Genomic DNA, 474 nt, shown 5'->3' with positions numbered 1-474 from the left:
CTTGATAACAGTCCCAAAATTGGTGGACAACTCACTATAAAATAAATATTTGCTAGAGAAACGGACACAACAAAAATTTAAACCTATATGAACTTCTTCGTATGATGGTGAAGGATGCAACTATGCATTAAAATAGTATTTTCATATTTTTCAATTTTTCTCAAAATCTATTGGTTTAACCCCTACGAAAATATTGAATTTTCTGTAAAAGCTCTATATACTGAAGCCTATGATCTTTAGTGTTGTTTTAAAATTTCTAAACACTTTCTAAATTTTTATTAATGTATATTAAACTTTCTTTCATGGTACATGGGCATCGTTTCAATTTTTTTTGTCAATTAATTTACTATATCTTGATAACAGTCCCAAAAGGTGGATTAACCACTATAAAATCGTTATTTGCTAGAGAAATAGACACAACAAAAATTCCAAACCTCTTTGAACTTCATAATATGTTGGTGAAGGATGCAACTA

The sequence above is a fragment of the Brassica oleracea genome, chromosome C4, assembly GCF_000695525.1.
Source record: "Brassica oleracea var. oleracea cultivar TO1000 chromosome C4, BOL, whole genome shotgun sequence".
NCBI classification, from domain to species: domain Eukaryota; kingdom Viridiplantae; phylum Streptophyta; class Magnoliopsida; order Brassicales; family Brassicaceae; genus Brassica; species Brassica oleracea.
This window is presented reverse-complemented; position numbering follows the sequence as displayed.